The 24,007-nt window shown below is 37.5% G+C and overlaps 1 protein-coding gene across 2 annotated transcripts in view; it reads left to right on the top strand.

Annotated features, from left to right (window-relative positions):
* The window catches only part of LOC134653145 (uncharacterized), a 92,205-nt gene that overhangs the window by 65,521 nt on the left and 2,677 nt on the right, over window positions 1–24,007 (top strand). The gene's annotated exons all lie outside the window — the stretch shown is intronic.

The raw sequence follows: 24,007 nt of genomic DNA on the forward strand, positions 1-24,007 counted from the left end.
CGTTTAGTGTAATTTTGTATGTATGGGATTTTGAGTTTCCCAAACATTCCGCTAGTCGCGCTGTTCAAAATCCTATTTATACAAAAATAGACAACGCAAACGCGAACGCTCGTCACGCTATCGAATGAAATTTACACTAGGGATTCCTGTCAAAGTTTTCTTACAAGCAAATTTTAACGTTCACAAAATATTGACTTGAACTTTCGTTCACACCTGTGATATTACCAAAAATGTTAGGCACCAAGGTTAAAAACCTAATTTAGAGCCAAAGTCCTAACGTTTAACTCAAAAACCACCTGCTAATTAAGCCCAAAGCTATCCCCATAGCTAACCACATCACTTTAACCAAACCAAAATAATGTAATCTCAAAATCATTTACAAATTATTACAAACAGGGGTCAATTATAATTGGTTTATTAGAGGCAAGGGATGTGAATGTTCCTGCAGATGTTTGAAAGTTGACAGCACCCGATGCATTGGAATGGCCTTATTTTCTTGCGACACATTCGATGTATGTATAATATATTATCTTTTAATAATTGATTTGTGTGTACGGAAACGTACGAACGTGTCTTGCTATTTCAGTCAGTCTCGGTACAAAAAGTACTGAGGTTGACTGAAGTAGCATGACGAATACGTTTCCGAGAAAATACGATGGAAAACAATTATACGTACACTCTACATCTAATTATACTCACGCGTAGTCTTATTTAGGTTTAAATCTTATCTGAATAAAATAACGGAAGCCTATACTTCATTTTTTTTAGCATTAGAAATTTGATAAACAATCTTGATGTGTCTTTTAATTGAAAAACACATTTTAAAAATATGTTACGGTAAATATGTAACAATTATGAATCTAATACGATCTTTTATAGTCTTCTGCTTTCATAAGTAATAGTTATTGATTTTTAAAAAGTGTTTTTCAATTAAAAGACATGTCAAAATCGCTTATCTTCTTTCAAGTTCTTTCTAATGCTAAAATAAAACGAACTATAGGAATAGGCCAATGTAGTTCGATTTTTTTTTAAATAAATTTCCAGCAAGATTTTGTTTTAATACCGTCATTTGGTCTAAAATGCTTGTTATCCATATTTGCGCAAGCCCAGGACGCGAGATCCTTAAGAGGCTAACAACACACAAAAATAAAAATACTTAATAAAATAATTTGATTTGTTCCCAAAGTCGTATAGGTATTCATAAATTATTTAAAACATAAATTCTCCTTTAATTTACTGAATTGCATTGATGTCATTAGTGCAGGAACATAATTCAATTATCGGAACTCCATTTCAGTTCGAGAAAGTTTGAAACTAATGGAACTAACCGGCTTTTTCAACAAATTCAACAATATTCGTGGAAATTCATTATTTTCAGTTTTTCAGAACTGAAATTAGACTGAAATGAATGTAGTTTAATAACTATGAGTTTCCTGTTTGATTGAGTTTCCGATACGTTGGGTTTTGTTCCTTTTATAATTGTTCTGTTCAAATGAGTTTTTTTGACCCTAGTATTAGGCGTACTTGAGAAATACGGCTAATTCCGTACAAAGGTAATTATCACGGGCGTTGTGAATGTCTAAATTCTTTTGTCACATTTTTTACGAGGTGCCTTTACATAAAAAGGAAGGAATGGAAATATTTTCACGCTTCCGTTAAGCATCGGTAGCTCAGTTGGTTAAGAGCGACTGGACCGATGTTCCAAAAGGTTACAAGTTCGAGTCTTGCTCGAAACGATGATTTTTGTCTATAACATAAAATTACTTTAAATTGTGACGATATTGTCGTAAAATATTATCAAAATGATGCCGAAACATGTCCTAAAAATGTGCCTAAAGTAATTAGGGAACTATAAACTGTAGTGGGTTAAACCAATTTGTCAGTTAGTAAGAACCAGGAAAACTATACACATCCTTTTCTTTTTGGTGCTAGTACTAATGTAAGACAAAGTGTTCACTTTTATTTAGCTGACAGCTACAATCTTAGCACTTTTAAGTGACCGTGGAAAACGGGTGAATCCGTGCAATCTCTTAATTGGACAGGCAGTGAGCGGTGAAATTACCCGTCAAAAGAAAGGTCGGGACAGAACTTACAAGGATAAGGCAGATGAAATATGCCGCCAAGAGTTGAATTTGAGGCGTATGGATTCAGATTGTAATAAAATAATAATTGTAATTGTTTGTTGTCTAAAACACACTATAAAAATCTGTAACAATGAGCAATATTAATTATGTTAAATATATTTTAAAAGTCACTCACGTATTTTAAGTTGAAAACGCTACATGTTTCACTCCGTACCGAGGAGTATCATCAAGAGCTTGCTGACGTTATTTACGTATTTCGCCAATAAACAAAAAAAAATAAACTTCTAAACAAAAAATGTTTTTATTCCATGCAAAAAAAAAGATGACGTCATAACTCCTCTCCTTTATTTTTTTTGGTGTTTCGGGTCAAATTGATTCAAATGGCCTAAAGATCAATCGTACGGATTTTCGTAATTTTAACACCGTTTGCAGCATTTTACTGAATTTCGCGGTGAACTGCTATCACTAAAATAAAATAAGAAAGATTTCCGCAAGTACGACCCTCGAAACATAAGACATAAGTAGCTAATAAAACATAATGCGTGAAGATACCTCAGTGATGGTGATGGTTCATTGGCTTCGCCGGGATGTTGCCCTCCGAGGCACTATTGACACCTATTCACGAGATGTGTGCGTCATAATAACGTATATTTAGGCACTTGTTTGCTCTGGTAATATGAAACGAACTTTGGGTTTCGCGCAATTTTTGGAGACAAATTCTTTTTTGGCTGTAACAATTTTCAGTCTACATTCCTCTGCTTGTAACTTTTAGAATCAATATTAGTATCAATAAATATGAATCACCAATATGTTTTACATATATTTCTCGATATTTTAGAATATTTTTTTAGTTTCAATTTAACCACTTTTGCGTGTGTTTATTAATTCTTTAATTATTTTAACACTAGAGACACCTCGTTTAAAATAAAAGAAAAATAACTGAAAACGGTTTACAACTTTACACGAAAAATAATATAAATAAACCCTAAAAACCAGCATATACATTAGGTAGCCGATTGGCCGATAGACGGCGCTGTATACGAGTACCTACAATTATATTTATCATACTCGGGCCCGATTCTGATTTTGAACTAGATATCTATTAGACATCACCAAGATATGTCAGTGTCAAACAAGTGTCAAAAGTGACGTTTTTGTTTGAAGGAACGTCACTTTTGACACTTGTTTGAAACTGGGCCCGATTCGGATTTTGTAATAGACATCTATTAGATATTTTTTAGACATCGCCAAGATACGATAACGATATGTTTAAGATCTAACCTGTCAAATTTGACATTTCCGCGATTCTGGAGATACTCTTGAACGATTTCCACAAGATATTACTTAGAGATCTAATTTACATCTAATAGATATCTAACACGATATCGTAAAAGTGACATTGGTTGCCCGAATTGCGCTGCAAAAGAGAACTAGTTGAAATCTAAACTATAACGTATCTAGAATGGATCTAGTACGTGTCGTCTCTTGTGATTATCTTGAAGTTCGAATACGGCAGACTGACATATCTTGGTGATGTCTAATAGATATCTATTAATATTTTGACCAAAAGTTTATCTTAAAGTTCGAATATGGGCCCTGGTCAAAAATCTTTCGTGTTTGTAGAACTGCATGAGATAATTGAGTGCGCGAGTTAAACGAACTCGCACTTGACCGGTTTATTTTGCCATTGTATAAATAAAAATATGTATATTGGCACCGCGACATAGTAATTTTACCACGGTCCTAACGGACTACTTGGAACCGCTTTCTCTCATTAGGGCGCTTGCTAAACCGATTTTCAGAATCGATTTCCAGCATCGTTCCTCTCTTTCACGCAGCTGTTGGATGAAAAGGATGGGATGTAATGTCGAAAATCGTTATGCAAGAACTTTCGAGGTATTAATTTAAGGTTGACCCTTAACCGGGATTTTTGCTCTATTGTGGCAGTGTGTCGTGGATATAATATAATTATATTCCACTTGTATTCGACGAATTGATTCATTTTAAGCTTTTTGCACCTATGTGAAATTCCTACACGTGTAACGTGTATATACGTATAAGCTATTTGTAAATAATTGTGTGTTCATTTATTTTTTGATATAGTTTTTGTTGGATCAATAACGCAAGAATTAACATTAAAATTTGCTTTGAAATCGTTGGTTCCTCGTTGTTTTTATTATTATTACTTGTAAATAAATTGGACATGTAAACGAAATACAGACATCGAAGTTTATAGAGCCCTTTTCGAGAAGCCATTGACAAATCTTGCCATTGAAAAGCATAGGGTGTGAGAGTGTAACTCTATCGCCTAAAATGTCTTCGTATATATAGTTCGTTTTTTTTAGCATTAGAAAGAACTTGCAAGAAGGTAAGCGATCTTTGCATGTCTTTTAATTGAAAAACGCTTTTTAAAAATCAAAAACTATTACTTATGAAAGCAGAAGAATATAAATGATCGTATTAGTTTCATAATTGTTACATATTTGCCGTAACTTATTTTTAAAATGTGTTTTTCAATTAAAAGACACATCAAGATTGTTTACCTTATTTCTAATGTTAAAAAAAACGAACTATAGGTCTTACGTAAGTCTAATTTAATTAAGGTACATTACGTACCTTTACCTATCTCCTACCGTAAATAGGATCGCGAAAACAATTTAGCGACAGTAAATTCTCGTAGACTTAATTATTTAATTAAACTGTACTTAAGACCCGCGTGCCGGGGACACTTCTTATTGCCGGCTTTATTTGTACTTGAATACATTTTAATAAGAGGATATTTAATTGTTACGAGAATAAGACATTCAATTATTTTGATTTCAAGGCGGCTGAACAAAATGACAGAAATACAGAAGCTGTTTTGCCTTTCGTATTATTTTTTTTTAATAAAAAAGTTTTTGAAGTGAAAACTTTTTTAGCGGCGCTATGCACTTTTTGAGGTGAGGAAAAAATGTTAAACTCGAGACAGCGTAAGACGATCACGTGACCGTAAGATTTAGACGGCCACTCATTTAGATGGCATTTAAATCAATAAAGAAAAACTCAATGACATTACATGAAAAACTGTTACATATAATGTCATTGAGTTTTTACTTTATTGATTTAAATGCCATCTGGTGAGTTTCGCTCTAACTGGTATTAATATAACTTGAGTACTAACAGTGATGTGCTTAGGGGTTTCAAGTAATTAACGCTAACGCTAAATGGCGTTAACCTCAATTATACATAGTGCTTTTTGCACTAGTCATAGAGTTTTCACCTCTGCCGGCACTCCCTGAGTGCAACCCGTTGTTTTTTTTTGAGTGATTGTAAAGCCTTGGTAGCCTAGCAGTAGGTACTCTGAATCCGGAGGTCTTGCTATCAAACCCCCAATCGCTTTTCGGTGTAGGAATCTGGGAAAACAGGACTTATCCCAATAAGTCCTAGTTTCCCCTCTGAGTTGGCAGGTCAGATGACCGTCGCTTTCGTAAAAAAGTGCCTACTTACCTACTCCAATTCTTGGGATTAGTTGTTAAAGCGCACCCCAGGCCAGGCCATTCGTAGCAAAAAGGCTGGATAATGATTCCCTCGCGATTCTTCTTTTTTATCAATTGATACACAACTACAACAACAACAACAGCATCAACAACAACAACAACAACAACAACAACAACACAACAATTGTTCTATTCTTTTGTATCTTTCTACTGAGGTGTGCCAATAAAGATTATTCTATCTATCTATATTGATTCTGGAAGCTGCCAGCAACATGCTGAGATGAGGCCATTTCGTGGCACTTTATTCTTATTTTGTGTTTTCTGTAATATTACTTATGAATAATTGTTTGTGCTTACGAATAAATTATAATATTCTATTCTATCTATCTCCGTTTTGGTACAACGGCAGGTGCTGGGCCATCTGCTTAAAAATGTTGAAAAAACTTTCTGAATGGCCCAGCGTTGTAGTTCCCAAAATTGCCTCACGAAGACCCATAAACAGTTTTATGTATTTTTTTATGAGTGATATTATCGCTAGTCGAGTAGTCGCGTCATAAAAGTTTTCTCGTAATTCTAATTTGAGGAACTTGTACTTGTGACAAGGCTTGAGAATGTAGCCACTTTTGTAAACCTTGACATCCATCAGAATGAAATCCTCTTCGCTATGTATTTTACCTGTAGGGAAATACCTATTTTAAATTGGTGGATCTGACGAACTATAAAATAAATAAACATGCTTATTGAAATTGTCTTTGTATGTCATTCTATTAAGTGAATGAATGAATTAATTAATTTAATTTGCGGTTGGTATAAATATGGTATTTACAGGATCTCCATATTATAAGTGGTGCATAATAATACTTAGTAGACATTAAAAACATTAAAACAGTTTTCCAAGCTTGATTGTATTATCATTTCGAAAGAATAAATACATCCACTCACATGCTTTTGGCAACTGTAGTTACCAGCTGTCATCTTTATTTTATTATATTATTAGAGGTCACTGAAAAATATCATTCATGTGACTGGATATGACGCTTTTGTTTAAGGGCGTTTTTTTTGTTGTCCTCTACACTTTTTTTTTCAAATTTGGGATTTTTTATATTATTTCTACTCAGAATTACGAGCTCTTTCTATCCTAATAGGAGAAAAAAAGTGTCCTAAGGTTTTTATTTCCATTACGTCACCATTTTTCATAGACTTTTTATGGCGGTCGCAGAATGGAAAGATCGAAAATGGTATAGAAAGTTTGGTACACTTTTTTTCTCCAAAGAGCTCGTGATTCTGAATAGAAATAACATAAAAAATCCTAAATTTGAAAAAAAAAGTGTAAGGGATACCAAAAAAAAAATGCCCATAATTGGTGTGCACGAAATGATTGCGCGTCATTATAAATAAATTAAAATTAAAATTGATAGTTTTGAATTACGAATAGGTATCAAGATTTGTAACATTTTCGAGACCAAAAACTACCCCGAGCTACCATAAAGAAACTGATACATTCAATATTTCATTAATATGCTCAATTCATAAAATATATTGTTTTGAACAAAATTATTTAGAGGTAGATTTAAGCTAGCTACTACATGTCACAACCAACCATTGAATTCCATTACATCGCACCCAATACAAATACCTACCTCAAGCTCCCTAAAATCATCTAAAAGTAATTGGAGGTTATAAGGCACGTTTTTGATAAAATTTTCTGAAAGGGAAAATCACAAATTCCGCCTTGTTACCCCGCCATTTATTCTTAAGGTCTATGCAAAATGTGTTCGGGCCAGAACCGTATTTTGTTTCGTTACGTCATTCTAATTTGTGTTTCTTTGTGTTTGATTTATGTTTTATATCGAGATTTGTGGCGGTACTGTTGTTTGTAATTACTGTACTATTAAATTAACATTTGAAAACTATAGTTATTTCTGAGTAGCTTTTGCCTGGAATTTCGTCTAATGATGATAATGATTGTTATAAACTATCCTATGTCCTACCTATACCAAATTGTATCTAGACCGCTTCAGCGGGTTAAGTGAGAAGAGGTGACGGACAGACAGGGTTAATTTAATTAGTAGGTAGGGATAGAGATGCTGAAAGTAAAATATTTCTTATATTAGGTACTAGATTGAGTTAATTCGTAATAAAACTGGGAAAAAATCTTCATCGTTCTTAAGAATTTTTCGTTCATAGAGCTTTTCAACAGTTTCTTTTTTTGTCCGTTCATAGTTAGTACGTTCTAGGAGTATCAATAAAAAAAAAACTTATAACAATAAAACGTTTTGAATTCGTTTACATACCTACAGGTTCAAAACGAAAAACGTCAGATTTACCGATGACTTTTGGCTGTCGATTCCATACACTACTTAACATGGCCGATTTTTCAAATGCTCTCCGCAATGTAAATTCATTTGTTTTTAAATGCTTACAAAGTGATGCTCGTTACAATGTCAACGGGCAGTAACCTAACCCCAAATACTGCCTTCTCATTCTAAAACAGCGTATGTCTTTGTTAAATCGTTAAAGACTTAAGTTCTTAAGTTTCTAGAATTAGCTACAGCCACAACCGAAATAATCGTCGCTAAAACAATAACTAAGAAACCCACGCCAAAATAATAACTAACAAGAAAAAAACTAAGCAGAAAGTTCCAAAAGCGCATCTGCGCGGGCGTTGGAGGGGGAGTGCGGAGGGGAGGGTGCGCGGGCGCGGCGGCGTTGCCAAAAATCTAGTCAAACTGGCTCGTATAGTGCAACGCACTTCGGCAATGGTGCGTGCGGTTAGGGGATGCAAGGAGAGGGTGTTGGTATTTTCAGGAGAGTTTGTTAAATGTGTTTCTCATTCTCAAAATGGGGTGTCCTTTCCGATGTGCGTTGTCGTCAGTGGACGTCGTTGTCGTGATGAAGATGATATGTTGCTGTGGTCGCTACGAGTAGGTACATCATTATCTTTAATGATAGCTGATTTTACTATGCGCCTTAGTGAAAAAAATCACTGTGTTGGGTGAGATTCAAACTCGGGACTCTGAATTATTTTCCCACTTTTAATTTAAGTATGTACTTATAAGCTTTGTAGTATTATTTGCAGACGTTCCTGCTTAAAACTTAATTAAATTAGTCTACAATTTTAATTAAACTATTTTTATTCAATAGTAAGTGCCGCGTGTTGAACAATTATAGTAACAATTTGGAAAAAATAAACTTAATATATTCCTTAACATTGCAAATGAGTGCCGAATAAGAAGGTACAGTAAATTATATGAAATTAATTAAAGTATCAGTATATTTAAATCACATTGTTGGTTGTGTCTTTTAATATTGACATATAATATTTAATAACAATAGCTGACCTGATTAATAATATTATCCTTCCATAAATATAGTATTGTACAATGTACAATAGGATACTCGTTCTTCATCTTTACTCAGTTTATTCCTCTAATCTTCGAAATTCTCTTTTGCTGAGCGCTCGGAAATAGAACTATTATCACAAAGTAAGCAATTAAAAAAAAATTCAAGCTTACAGCAATGTCATCTCCTTACCTCCCCTGTCCAGTCGTTAGATCATCGTACATCGAGAAGTAGGTGCATCTAAAAAGTGCAACTCGACGACCGAAAGCCGAGCCGACGACCGGCCGACGACCCCTTAGACTTTAGGCACCTAGGTGTTTGAGTTCGAGTGCTGGTCGTTATCTTTTTTTGGTCGCTTGATGTATGTGTGAGTGCGGTGAGGAGTAAAATATTTTGGGAGACTAGGTTGGTCAGGTTTGGGTGTGTGCGGGTTTGAGTTGGTTGAGGGAGATGGTGAAGTTTTACAGTGGGATATTCTTATTTATGTATTGGGCTATTTAAGGAATGTACATACATTATATTTGATGTTTTATAAGAAGGATAAGGGGTTCCTTTGTTACCCATAAAGTTTTAAGTCATAATGTATTGTTTGTCATTAAAATTGAAACCGTAAACTTTTCAGGATTTTTTAAATGTTATCCTATAATAGGTTAGGTTAGGTTTGTTTTATGATAATCCTGAAAAGTGACGCGTTTATGAATGAAATAAATTATGACTAACGAAAATACGGGGGTTTTAGTTGTTAATGTACGTTTTTGAGATCGATATATAGTAGGTCGCGTATGTTTATAATAGGCATTGACAATTACGTATATTTGACCTCTCGCCGCCCAGAGATCTATAAAAAGGTCTCCTATTCTATTCAATTCTGAGTTTTGATTTTGTAAATCAATATTGCGTTTGTCTTAGCAAGCTTGAACATGTACCTAAGCGGCTAGAAAAACGTTTTAAAACATTTAACCACCATGTTTTATATTAAAGGAAAAAATGGTAAAAGTTACACTTCCTTCCTTTAATATCAAATTTGGAATATCGCTCGCAGACGTATCTGCTAGTTAAAACATTGATTTAACCACCAGTTATGTAAATATTAAAAAATATAGGTAACTCCTTATTTTACTAAAGATATTATAGCGTAAAGTGTCATTCAATAGAACTTGCTAACTAAAGTCCGTCAACCAAATCTTGTCAGTAGTAAAAGGCGGCAAATTTGAAAAATCGCGGGTTAGCAACACTGTTTCGAATAATTCCAAAATGCGTGTCATCTGTGTTTTATCTGTGGAATGTAGATCGTGAACGACAGCCGTCAACTTATTTGTTTTCATTTGGTTTTCATTCTGAATCGTTTCTGTTTCAAGAGATATTTCTGCTGTCACCATTAAATACCAATACATTAAATAAGAATAAGCAAAGCTAAGGGGCCTACAATGTACAATCATGCTCGTTGATGGTAAACATTACTAAAAATTGAGGTTATGACAAGTACACCCTGGAAGAACTCTTTCGAACTTTTAAGATTATGTTCAGTTTTTTTGTTTTAGGGTTAAAAGGCATAAATAAAATTAAAACGTATGCCTAAATCTATCCAACAAGACCATAAATTGTGTCCTGGAAACCGTCCATAGGCCCTACATACATGTCTAATATTTTCAGCAATCAGTTGTGACTATTTACAAAGATGCAATAGAATACTACAGAGTATTATGCTTGGTTGAAGTGACCCGGTAACATTGGTAACTTCATTATATTTTTTCAATTAATGACCTGAAATATATGCACTATCTAATTATCTGCATTTTGATATGATTTTATTTTAGTAAACTTAGAAGACATAGATAGGGAACAAAGAGAATATAAGCACTACGATAGGGAGTTGTTTTTGATATCTTCAAATTTGTTCATCATTTTGATTAACATTGTTTTAACATCGCTTTTAAATTGTCCGTCCGTTTCAAATTTTTTCAATAAACCGCGAGTGACAATTTGAATTGACGTACGCAGGGCGCGCTCAGCGGAAAAAAAAATCTTTTGGTTCGATGTACATTGCTGCTTTTCTTAGCGCAATACTGCTCTTTGAGTGTTGCCCTACTTTAGTTTGCTTTACATTGCTACTGACAAGATTTGGTTGACGGACTATATGTAAACAAAAGTTACTAGTAAATTGACATACAGTGTCAATTTTAGTATGGCGGTTTGTTTACATAGTTAGCAAGTTCTATTGAATGACACTTTAGCTACGTAGGTCCTAGACGTAATGAATCAGTTATAAAAACATGAGCCATGAGTATTTCAATGCACTATTTAAAAAATGAACCATAAAAAAAGCACAGTCGAAATAAGGTACAAAAATATTGACAAGCAAAGAACCCAATATCGACCAATGTTAGTAGACCCACTCACTGAGTGTCGCAAATGAGTCGTAAAAGCGTTCTCACTACTATCCTCGATGGCTTAAGGGTCAATTGGATTTGGTTTTCCAGATAATACCTTTAAATTATGGTCCGGTTGTAATTGATAAGAACAAGCGATCTAGTTTTCGAAAAAAGTGTATTCTGACTGAAATATTATGGAGTAAAGGAAGGTGACGCGTGGACAGGTAGATAAAAAGGAATCTTATTTGTAAAATAATTAATATATATAACTATATATCCTTTCCTTTGATTTGTAAAATAGTTAAAATAGATTCATCATCATCATTAACTTATGGGTTATTCTCTTGTCGGTGGAGTATCTTCCAGCATTCCCTATCTTGCGCCAGCTCTTTGACTTTCTGATACGACACGACCCCACTTTTTCTTTCACTTGGTTTAAAAAGCTGCGTCTGGGTTTTCCTCTACCCAGCTTGCGTCCTATCCGCCCCTCCAGGATAGTTTTAAAAAAGTGGTCGTGTCGTATCAAGTGTCCAATAATAAAATAGATTAACAATAACAACTTTTAATTTATTATAAATAAAGGCGTTTTACCTTACAATAAAACGCTTATTAAATACTTACCTTATTCGAAGCCTACAAACATAATGAGAGAAGCATTTCCGTTTCCCAATAGTATCAGACATAATTTGACTACATTTTCCGGTATCCCTACCACCCCCTCCACTGCCAGCCTGGCGAGTCAGCCATCTTGGATGGAGCTGCTCGCCCCTTGCCTCATTGCGGCTCAGTATGCGCCAGGCAGGACTTATTTTGTAGGCTTCGAATAAGGTAAGTATTTAATAAGCGTTTTATTGTAAGGTAAAACGCCTTTATTAAATCCTGTACCTGTATTCGAAGCCTACAAACATAATGAGACGTGTTTGTTATCGCCTGGCAGTGAAGGTAAAACGCTAATGTGATGACAAGTTAGCTAGAAGTACACTGGTTTGCGAAACCCATTACAATTATTATATACCAATGGGTACATAAAATTGTAAGCTCAAGGTAGTGGTAGGGTGAAACTTAAACCATTGTATAATCAATAGGACATTTATTATTATTTAATTATTCTAATTAAATTGACAACAAATTGCTTATCACACATAAACGATTTCCTGGATTTAAATCATAAAGCGTTATGATTATGAACAATTAAACAAATTGCTTAAATTAACAACATTTTTGTCACGTGACGATGATGATTTCATTATCTCTCGACGATAAAACAATCTAAATGTGTCTCCTGAACGCCAATTTCCTTGTTCTAGAATTTTATCTATAGGAAAATTCTCCATCCAATTCTTGGAGGCTACTGCCGCACGAACACTCCCTGGTGTAGCCTTTATGCCGGCGTCACGTAATAAACTCTTTACCCAACCGGCTATTACAGTCCGTGAAGCGGCCTTCGGAGTATTATTTACAGTAAGAAAGAGATTTTGACTCTTACAAGCAAGACGTCTCTGTTGTGACAGTTCTATTAGTCTTTTTATCCAAAAAACTGGGTTGACAGCAGGGCACTGTGTGTTACTAAGAAGCTTCCATCCTGACTGTCTATGATCTGCAGAGTCAGTCTTTGACCCGAACCGAGGCCAGAAGGTGATGCAGTCTTCGGATTCAATCATGTGTTCGGGGTCTATCGATAAGAGTGTAAGGTCATGGACCCTTCTTCCCGAGCACAATAACAACAGAGTGGCCGTCTGTCTAGTCACATCGAAAAAACTATCGGATTTGATATGCCTAGAAGCCATAAAGGACACTAAATTGGAAACATCCCATATGGGTGGTTTTGGATCTTTAGGCTTTTGTAGGGCTATAGCTTTCAGAACTTGCTTAACAAGTTTGTGCGAACTTAGTACTTCCGAGCTATTAACGTTACATAGCGACGACACCACTGACTTATGCACTAAAATTGTACTGTATGCGAGGCCCTCTTTTTGAAACAAGTCCGATAAATAGCGGGCTAGCTGTGACCCAGAAGGTGAGGAATAATCGATATTATTTTCTTGGGCCCAGCGGCACCATCTATTCCAAGCAACTGAATATGTTTTTATAGTTGAAGGACGCCAACCCGACAAAAGTAAAGACTTTTGATCTTTAGACCAGCTTTCTAGGTCCCTCGACCACCCCCACACTTCCAGACCTCCAGGGTCATTTGATCTACTTTCGGTGGAGGAAGACCGGTGGCGACATCGACTAGCACGTTCTTCAGATTCCATATCGTATGTGGGGGGCCCATGGCCCGAGCCTTCAGATCCGCGCGCCAATACACTCTCTCCCATCTGGGGACTACCATTAAGAACACTCCTTTGGCTTGGTTTAGGTGGTGTAGGATTTTGGGTATCAAACATGGGGGTGGAAAGACCCATGCTAGTTTGAAGCTCCACGTCAGGCTCAGAGCATCGCAAAATAGCGCCCGATTGTCGGTCTGATCCAGTGAACAGTACGCCGCTACAACATGCGCCGTCCGCGACGCAAACAGGTCGACTTGAGGCGTTCCCCACTTGCGGAAGATTGGTGACGTGGCTTCTGGTAGCAGATGCCACTCGGGGAGCACCTTCAGCCTTGAAAGGTGGTCGGCCTCGACATTGTATATTCCTGGAAGATGGTAGATACGTAACTGAATCCGAAACATATCCAGAAACTGGTATATCCTGTAGGTTAAGGTCATAAGCATGTCCGACCGAGTGCCGCCTTCGTTTCTCAGATATGCTACCACAGTCCGGTTGTCGCTCTGAATTAATAGTGAAGCGTCGTACAGATCTTGACACTGATTTAGATGCAGAATTTTGAGAATAGTCAGTAGCTCTTTTTGGTTGCAGTGTAATTTCTTCTCGGATGCAGTCCAAAGACCCGAGAAGTGCGCATTGTTCAATTTTCCTCCCCATGCGACCTCCGATGCGTCGGTTGTCAAATAATGTGTTGGTGGAGGGATCTGCATAGGTGATGTGTTCCGACAATTGGCCTTCCACCAATCCATTTCTGACAATATTCCGCTGGGGAGCAAAAACAGCTTCTTCGGGTTTTGACACAGAAGCTGGTTGACTCTCTTTTGTAGAAGTCGAAAGTTTAGGCGACCTCTGGTTACTACGAAGCTTGCAAAGTTCAGCATCCCCGCTAAAGATTGCAATTCTTTGAGATTCGCAGCCTGTTGGTGAACAAGCTTTGATATGAAACTCAAGATTTTGAGTACTTTCTTTTCGGGGAGACTCTTCTCGTCTGTCCACGGGTCCCATATTATACCCAAGTACTCTAGGCGTGTCCTGGGACTTAAGATGGATTTTTGCCAATTGATCTGCCATCCTAGCTCTTGTAGCAATTGCGTCGCCATGTTTATGTGGATCTCGAGAGTATGTGGATCCTGGTGAGCTATTAAAAAATCGTCCAAATAAACCAGGATTCTCAATCCACGCTCTCTCAGTACTTGAGCGATCCAATTTGTTACTGAAGCGAAAACTTTTGGTGCCGAACTCAAGCCAAACGCGAGACACGTCATCTGCAGCAGCTGGTTCTGGTAAACAAGTCGCAAGAACCTCCGATGACTCTTCACAATCGGGATATGAAAATATGCTTGAGACAGGTCTATCTTTGCAAGCCAGTCCCTGCTCTGTACAAAATCCTGTATTTTGACCACATTTATCAGGCGGAACGATTCGGTTCGGACGTAGAAATTCAGGGCCCGAAGGTTGAAAATGGGCCTCTTGGAGCCATCCCCCTTTTCCACCAGAAACATTGTGGATAAAAAGCTTGGACTCGTGGTGGCTGCCTCCAAGGCGCCCTGATCTTTCAGTTCCTGAATCACCGCAGTCATTTCCGGCGATGCCTGTGTTGCATAGTTCTCGTTTTGCAGCGGTGCTATGAGAGGCGGTTTTGATAAAAAGGGTATGCGATAACCCTGAATTATTTTTAAAATGAATAGCGGTGCTTGTAGATTTTTCCAATTTTTGTAATAACGTTGTAGCTGTCCTGCTTGGAAGGGCCTCGAGTCAAAAGCGCCTTCGCTTATTAGATTTATCCCTGTAAGCAGGGGATCCGCTCCGCTTATTGCCACGGGCCTCGCGGCCATTCCTGTTAGGTCGCCAGTTTCGGGGTCGATAAGTGGTGTTATCGCGGCGTTGATTTGCCCTCTGATCCCCACCATTGTTTGTTCCTTGCGCAGGACAATGTTGGCAGTTGCTGGGACCTGGTCCCTGCGAGGGATAATGATTGCACATACCCTGCGCGGGTGTGTATTGAGGAGGGCCACGCCTCTTACTCTGATATTGATAGCCTTGCGCAGGCATATTAGTAGCAAAGGACCCCTGCGCGGGGCGTTGCACATTTCCACTGCAATTACCTGCTTGCGCAGCAGGGGCACTGGCGGATGACTTTGGTTTAGGCCAGAAAACCTTACGAACGCCTCCAGCCTTCTCAAGTACAGCTGCGAAAGGTTGCGGATCAAACAGGTTGGTAGTAGTGGGTGGAATTTTCCGTAAATTGGACTTGTCGAGCGGGTCCCGAACTGCCCGCAATATCATATCCCTTCTCTGTTCAACTATATCAGCTCGGTGACCGCACACAAGTTGTAAGGCATCAACGGACACCTTATGAAACTCGCCTGTATCGAAAAGTCCTTCTAGTTTTTCTTTGATCGATGCAAACGTCAATTCACTATAGCCCTGTGCCCAGTCAAGGAATTCACGAATATTGTTCTCAATCGTTTCTTTTTGCTTTAACAACGCAAAAGTAAGCGCAGCGTACGATCGCTCTGTATGTGACAGTGATTTAGATGTATCATAAGCTAGCACTTCCTCATTGGTTTCTAACTCCACAAAACCGGGGGAATGCGTATACAGTTTTTGAACATCCAGATAACGCACATCAGTCCACGTTTTGTTAGTAAATCGATTTAATTTTTGCAAGGCTTCGAGATAACTATCTGGCGTTTTTGGAATCGCGGGTGCTTTTACGCTAGTTTCTAAATTTATAGAAAACTTTGACTGGGCAGGGGCGACCCCAGCAACTTGCTGATCGATAACGACATCATTACCAACATTAGCATCGGCCAACACGTCGTCATACAGATCGCCACTAACATCATGATCGATAAAATTTAAATTATCGGCTGGCGGGTAGTTTGGAGTGCTGCTAACAGGACGGCAAAACAATTTACGTAACTCGCTTACCTCCTTTGCCAGTTTTTTCACCTCATGATTACGCCTTTTATGACGACGCCTTTTCTTTGCAGACGAATCACTGCTCGAACTTGATGACGAACTCGAGCTTTCCGAATCATTCCTTTGTCTTGATCGATGTCTCTCGGGGTCCTTACCTTGACCACTCATTGTCGCTGCAAGCAAATCACGTTAAAATAAAAAGCACAATGTTAAAATTTCGTAAGACCGGAAATGTAACCGTTAAAATTTTACTTTTAAATATCGAACGGCAATAACCGTTATTCAGCCAAAAATGCTCTTTTTTTTTTTTTTTTTTAAACAGAACTAAAGATTAAATTAAGAAATTTAAAGATACTATACGTTATGAACGGTTTAAATTCAAAAAGACTTTGTTCTCTGGGACAAGACGGCCACGTCTTGGACCATGACCGTTCACGTCGGGAAACAAAACGCTAATGAGGCAAGGGGCGAGCAGCTCCATCCAAGATGGCTGACTCGCCAGGCTGGCAGTGGAGGGGGTGGTAGGGATACCGGAAAATGTAGTCAAATTATGTCTGATACTATTGGGAAACGGAAATGCTTCTCTCATTATGTTTGTAGGCTTCGAATACAGGTACAGGATTTAATACCATAATAATGTTGTGCAAGTACCTATTTTGAGTACCTATATGCTCACCAAATCTTCATGGTGATATGTTATAGTAAATCGCGGTTGAAATTCTAGCTTAACATATTTTTGGATTATGCGATCGATAACACAAACGCAATTCTTCCTATTCGCGATTCCCATACAATATTTCGGATTCCACACAACTGCAGTTTTGCCGTGGAACATTATTTATACAATAACACTATTAACTGTATTAAGTTGCCTGTGGAAAGAAAAATACACTCAGCGATAAAAGCCAGTAGCAAAATTTTTTTTTGCCAAAAACTTATTTAATAATTATTATTTTGTACATCGCGGTGCTCTTATGACATGAAGCATTATGTGGGCGAAGGTGAACGATTCGTCAATAGGTACAAGTCATTAACAGCTCCGAAAATGCAAACGGCAGTTTTCTTTGTGTTGCAATCCTTTTTGGTGCCAAGGATGACGGAGGGAAACGGTGTTTTTGTAGCCTAAGAATGTAGTCAAAAGAACTGACGGTAAAGTTCTAAGAAGTTAGCGCCTTAAGTAACTAAGTATTTCGGTTTCCTCCGTTTTCGATGGCGAAGCGATAGCGATCTTTACCTTGGCTGATCTTGCAGTTTCGATGGCGAAGCGATATAGTTCGTTTTTTTTAACATTAAAAAGAACTTGAAAGAAGGTACGCGATCTTGACATGTCTTTTAATTGAAAAACGCTTTTTAAAAATCAGTAACTATTACTTATGAAAGCAGAAGAATCTAAATGATCGTATTAGATTCATAATTGTTACATATTTGCCGTAACTTATTTTTAAAATGTGTTTTTCAATTAAAAGACACATCAAGATTGTTTACCTTATTTCTAATGCTAAAAAAAACGAACTATAGCGATCATTACCTTGGCTAACCCGCCTGATCAGCTAGGAGACCCATTATTTTAAATTTGCTTGATCCTGACTATATCAGGCACTATCAAGTGCTTGTTTAAGCAATATTCCTCCTTTTATTTATAGAATCACCTCTCTTTGTTAGTGCCAACTCAGCCGATAATACAAACAGTCCGAGATCCAAATGGAATATAGCTATTGTACCAAAATCGTTGCCTTTGGGATATGCATTGTAGCATTGCTGTAGGCTTAAAGGATGACTCACGTTAGACCGGGCCGTGTCTAGGCCGGAGCTTCCGGCGCTTAGTTTACTATGGAAAGCATCACGTGATCACCTCATCTGTCATAGAAAAGTAAGCACCGGAAGCTGTGGCCCGGACCCGGTCCAGTCGGCCCGGTCTAACGTGAGTCATCCTTAACTGACATTCGTTAGTCTTATTATCAAGACATAAGTTCCAGCGACGATGGTTAGAAAAGTTGCTGTGAGTGCCGATAATTTACATTAATTAATTATTTATTTATATGGAAAGCCACCAGTTATCAATAGATTAGTAATTTAATGTATACTTAGTAGCCGGAGATACTTAGATTTTCTTTAAATTCATGTTATTAGCGTGGCACAAAGTTGTCATTTAAGAAGTTTCTTGCTCAATCTATTGATAGGTACGAGTATGTAACGAAAGAACAATACGATTGTAGAACTTCTAAAATCCTTAAATATTAGAATACTATAAATATGAATACTATTTAGATACATAATATGTATCGCGTGTTGTGACATTAATGACTAAAATACGCAGGCAAAACTATTTACAAAAACTGTTTCTAAAAAAAGTAAAATAAGCGTATATTTATTTATTTATTTATTTATACATATATATGTCGGCGACGGATGGTCCCGATGGCGGTGGGCGCGTGGGGGTAGTACCTAGATGTATTACTTCACAGCCAAAATAGTAGGTATGCTACCAACGCATGAAATAAACATTCAGACTCGTTACCCATACTAGTGCCTACTATATTTTAGCACTAAATTATCAAAACGACCAATCACTATTCCAAAATTATTTGAATCAAAATAAAAAGATCACATGAAACCGTTCAAATCTTTATTTTACAAAAGTAAGCCTCTAATGGCACATAAGAAATCAAAATAACACTTGGAATAAAACACTCAGCTAAACGGTTAAACAACGCGAGAATCTACAAGCTTTCAGAACAATCCTTCAGGTGTAAGCCCTCAGGAACGCAGCGAATTAGGCACGAGCCCGGCCAACGTCCGATCTCTAGCGCGGTCCGATCAAGAAGAAGGAAGCCAGTTCCAGCGGCGGAGCCAACCGCTCCCGCCTCCAATTCAAGTTGGTAAACCTGCCTGACCAGTCTACCAACATAACGACAAAAATGCCCGCTCGTGCCTACGTTCACTCAAGATACTACGTCATCTTGACGTTCCAAAGCCTTCTACCTGTCATTTAGTTCAACAATACGCCAAACATTGCTAATCGATTTTATACAGGCGTCTAACTATGAACTGTAATGCTGCAATACGTCTTTCTGGTGTCTCGCTCCGACACGGCCGTCCTGCGCTACACACGTCCTCGTGTGTGGGTGTACGCATTTGATTCTGTAACAAAACATACAGCACAGTATCTCATCGCTCGGTCATTCCTGACCAACAAATTGGGTCTCACTCAAATTACTATTAAAATCAAACTTTGTTATCAATCAAACCAGAAAAAATAATTGTTCAAAATTACTTTAACAATCCTCAATTCTCAAGTCAAAAATAGTCCATCGAGCAACGACTAAATAAAAATAATCATCAGTAATCATCGCCGCTATCTAACGGATACACTCCAATAATCATCGCCTCCATCTGGCGGATATTCTCAAATTTATGTGAAAACAGAACAATCCCAAACATCAAAAACACAAATCACAACAGCTCTAATTCATTGCTCGACAGTATCACTACTATTGTCGTCAATATCAATTTACGGGGAAATTATCTGGCATTAAAAAAAAAAGGTCATATGTGATCTAAATTTTTGTAAGACATCTTAAAATAAATAATATTCTGAATTGATAGTTCCAATTTTACTCATATGAACACAGTACATAAACGGGAATTCATTTTTAACAAAACAACACCAGTCCTTCGGTGCATTGCCAGTCCTTCGGCAGATACCAGACCCTCGTCAGAAGTAACCATCTCAGCCGCGTAAGTGCTACTCCTCGCAAAGAGCATTCTGCACATAAAAAGCAGACCACGTGCACCTCTTACATGCTCCGGCACTTCTGATGCGGTCACTAAACAATACCCAGTCCATCGGGCATACTTTCAGTCCATCAAAAGCAAAACAGTATTGCCCAGTCCATCGGGCGTGCCTTCAGTCCATCGAAAGCATGACAGTATTGTCCAGTCCATCGGGCGTGATTTCAGCCCATACGAAAGTACAAGCTTTCAGTCCGTCGAAAGCAAAACAATGTTAACAGTGAATTCCAAAAAAAAGAAAATAAAAACAGGTCTTTAAATCATGTAACTCAGAACTCGAAACCATTGGTACTATCAGCGTCAACTGATCAACTGAAACTGAACATTACTGATCAAAATCACTAAAAATAGCTTTATTCTTTAGCTTTAACAACAGAAACTCGCTCAAGACTTCTATGCAGAAGTAAAACATCTCAAAATAATCCCAACGAAATGGGAACTGCTCACCAGCTTAATAAAGTATGATGCACGCGACCAAGTCAAAGGTGGTGGTGGTGAGGTCCAACCCAAGCACGGAGGCTGATCCTTTCCGCTTGCCGTTGCCGTTTCTGCGGCAGATTGCGAGAGACACGATGTGGTTCAACATAGCTGGCTGTTACTGAAATCATTTGCACGGTATCAGGTTTATCGTGTATGCAGGCTAAACTCAAAAGGTTTATGAAATGCAAGGTAGCAGACACAAAAAACATGTTTCCAATGTATACGGGACTTCAAAAATCTCAGAATAAAATTTAAACTTCAATGAGTACCTTTTATTTCATTCCATGAACAAACAAACACATGTTCCAAAAATAAGTAACACGGTCAAATGGGCCAATACGAAAAGTGACAGCTTATTAGTTACGTTCGACTGTTGTGCTTCGCCATTACACTCAAAATAAAATTCACTAATAAACAATTAGAACGAAACCTGTCCTTTTATTTCCAAATCTCCAGTACAGAAGATAATGCACAGCTGCTTCTGTGTCACGGGCGTAATGGTGTCTGCAAGTTCGCTCGGCTCTGGCTGCAGGACACTGTAACATTAATTTTCATATGCGTAGCTCATGTTTCCATAGTATGCACTATTTGTGATCTATCACGGCATTACGAGCAATAATTTGTCGCAATTTTATTAATTACTAAACGTTACAGGGTAAAGATTACATAATCCATGCATTGGCAAATCAGCAGGATCAATTTCTAACGGTGCATTGTATTTTCATGAAAAAAAATATTTTTTGAGGGTAGATGCACAAGTGAGCGATGAAATAATATCACGTCGCGACAGCCAATATTTGATTTTAATTAACAATATGGATTTCACATCAAAATAACTTAAGATCACTTAGATTTCAACGGATTTAAAAAATTATTTGTATTTTCAAATCAATTATTGAGGGTAGATTCACAAGTGAGCGATGAATAATATCACGTCGTGATAGCTAATACTTGGTTTTAATTAACAGTATGGATTTCAAATCAAAATAACTCAAGATCGCTTCGATTTAAATGGATTACAAAAATTAATTACAAAGAAACATAACGATCCCAGACATGACGTCACGTAACTACCGCTATGCTCGACTGCCTCAATCATAATTCACAATTTCACAATAATTCTCACCAAATAACAATGAATTACACTCGCCATTCAATCAAGGTTAGACACGTGAGCTTACCTTACCACGTGTTCAGATTATGGAATGTAGGTCACCAGAAATACACCACGCTCCCAGGTGGCTGTGTAAGCAATACATGAAACTCCGCATCGATCCCACTTGCTGATGTCGGCGACGGATGGTCCCGATGGCGGTGGGCGCGTGGGGGTAGTACCTAGATGTATTACTTCACAGCCAAAATAGTAGGTATGCTACCAACGCATGAAATAAACATTCAGACTCGTTACCCATACTAGTGCCTACTATATTTTAGCACTAAATTATCAAAACGACCAATCACTATTCCAAAATTATTTGAATCAAAATAAAAAGATCACATGAAACCGTTCAAATCTTTATTTTACAAAAGTAAGCCTCTAATGGCACATAAGAAATCAAAATAACACTTGGAATAAAACACTCAGCTAAACGGTTAAACAACGCGAGAATCTACAAGCTTTCAGAACAATCCTTCAGGTGTAAGCCCTCAGGAACGCAGCGAATTAGGCACGAGCCCGGCCAACGTCCGATCTCTAGCGCGGTCCGATCAAGAAGAAGGAAGCCAGTTCCAGCGGCGGAGCCAACCGCTCCCGCCTCCAATTCAAGTTGGTAAACCTGCCTGACCAGTCTACCAACATAACGACAAAAATGCCCGCTCGTGCCTACGTTCACTCAAGATACTACGTCATCTTGACGTTCCAAAGCCTTCTACCTGTCATTTAGTTCAACAATACGCCAAACATTGCTAATCGATTTTATACAGGCGTCTAACTATGAACTGTAATGCTGCAATACGTCTTTCTGGTGTCTCGCTCCGACATATATATTTCGGGGATCTCGAAACGGCTCTAACAATTTCGATGAAATTTGCTATATGGGGGTTTTCGGGGGCTAAAAATCGATCTGGCTAGGTCTTATCTCTGGAAAGACGCGCATTTTCGAGTTTTTATATGTTTTCCGAGCAAAGCTCGGTCACCCAAATGTTAGTACCTATTAATAACAACAATTAAACTTTTTCCTACCTTATAGTCTGGTCAAATACCTAATTGGCCTCCCAGCCTACATATTGACAGCAACGCCAATTATCGTCATTTATTTTAGTTGATTGATTAATGATGCCCCACATTGAAACTTAAGGCGGCTGTCGGTCGAATGATATCAGTTATGTTGCTTTAACCTAAAAGGGCGTAAAATGCTTGTATTATATTTATATAAAGCCCTTTTAGACCTGAAACAGTGTAGAGTTTGGGAGCAGAAATCAAGGGCTCTATATGTGGTAGGTATTAATGATGTCTTGGGCTCGTTTAACGAAAGCTTGTAACTTGTAGTAACATATGGAATCTTTGTTTAAGTCCTTTTATAAGAGTTTCATTGGTTTTGAAACTAACAGAACTGAAAGAGTGTAAATTCTTTGAGGAAATTTATAACTTGTGTAATTTTAACAGAACTTTTAATAATGTAGTATTGAAGTAGCCAGAGTGTACTAAACTGAGGTATTTTATTGTTATTTGTTAATGCTATAACATCAACTTTTTCATAAAACAATTCCTTTTCCAATTTCATGAAAGTTTATTTGTTAGTAAACTAGAAGTATCTAATAACAATTTTATATACTCCTGAAATTTAGCTCAAAGTTGTCGAGAAGAAAATCATCATGTCCTAAATGGATCAAAATTTATTAATTGACAGAAAGTTTTTATTCCAACAACTCAAAAATTAAGTACTCAGCATCTGGTACCGTATAAAATGGGGTGAGTAGGTTTCGCGGGGAGAGGTGGGTTATGAATGGGGAGAGAAGGTTTGAGAGGGGGGTGAGAAGGGATTTTAAGGCTACTGCTACAAAAAATAATGTATTCCAATTTAAAATGCAGCTATAGATAACGCATAATAAAAAAAAATCGATCCAACATTCTTCCAAAATCACCTTTGTATGAAAAGCCCTCTTACCCCAAATACGAGGCACTACGGGGTGAGGTGGGTTTTCCTCTTTATCGTCAAAGTTATGAAATGGAACTACCCAAAATAAGATAAAAACTAAAATACAAACGTCCGGAACACTTATTATATACACCATTCAGTTTGCATATGTAAAAATAAAATGTTATCGAG

This window comes from Cydia amplana, chromosome 12 (genome assembly GCF_948474715.1).
Source record: "Cydia amplana chromosome 12, ilCydAmpl1.1, whole genome shotgun sequence".
NCBI lineage: Eukaryota > Metazoa > Arthropoda > Insecta > Lepidoptera > Tortricidae > Cydia > Cydia amplana.